The sequence below is a fragment of the Sinocyclocheilus grahami genome, unplaced genomic scaffold (genome assembly GCF_001515645.1).
Source record: "Sinocyclocheilus grahami isolate Dianchi unplaced genomic scaffold, SAMN03320097.WGS_v1.1 scaffold1209.1, whole genome shotgun sequence".
Taxonomy (NCBI): domain Eukaryota; kingdom Metazoa; phylum Chordata; class Actinopteri; order Cypriniformes; family Cyprinidae; genus Sinocyclocheilus; species Sinocyclocheilus grahami.
Window position 1 is genome coordinate 1,317 of NW_015506388.1, and position 956 is coordinate 2,272.

Consider the following 956-nt stretch of genomic DNA (forward strand, 5'->3'; position numbering starts at 1 on the left):
AATGAATTCACACTCCTGTATCCCTCTCGAGAATCTTATTTAGGCTTGACATGCATGAATAACTCTGAAATTTAGATTAAAGATGCATTTAAGTATATGTCCATATATTATCAAAACAAGTTGAATATGTAAAGGCATTGCATTGAATAACAAATTATCAAACCAAGTAGCATACATGTTAAAGAAAGAGCACCAGCACACTTTTTAAACAAAACGTCTCACAAAAAAAAGAAGTGTGTATTATGTTATAAAGCAATAGATCAACTTGGACACTTTCTTGTTAAACATAATCAGTTTCTGATTCTGAAAAACTATTTGGACTCTTTCTTGTCAAACATAACGGACACATCCATATTTAATGTGATGAACTACATAAATTGACATTTGTTTTCTTGGTTTGATATTGTGTTTTCGAATGCAAAAAAACAAAACATGCATATTGACATTAAGGGATCATGCAGTTGTTTGTTGTAGATTTGTTGGCTGCACATTCATGCTGCAAATGTGTCATCCCACTTTGTTCAAAATATGCTCTGTTGGATTGAGATCTGGGGCTAGTTTCATAAACCTTGCCACTATGTTAAGATGGTGTATTAAGAACAAGTTTGTCCAACTAGCAGTTAGCTAAGGGGTAAGAAGTCTTATTTTTCTGATTCAAGTTAGACCAAGCTACTTTTTAATGTAAACGTTTCAAAAAAGTTATGACCAGTCTTAAAAATAAAATAAAAATTAGATGACTAGCTTTTAAAGGGATAGTTCACCCAAAAATGAAAATTTGATGTTTATCTGCTTACCCCCCAGGGCATCCAAGATGTAGGTGACTTTGTTTCTTCAGTAGAACACATTTGATGATTTTTAAGTCTAACCATTGCAGTCTATCAGTCTTATAATACATGGCAATGGTAACAAAATCTTTGAGAGTAAAAAAAACATGCACAGACAAATCCAAATTAAAC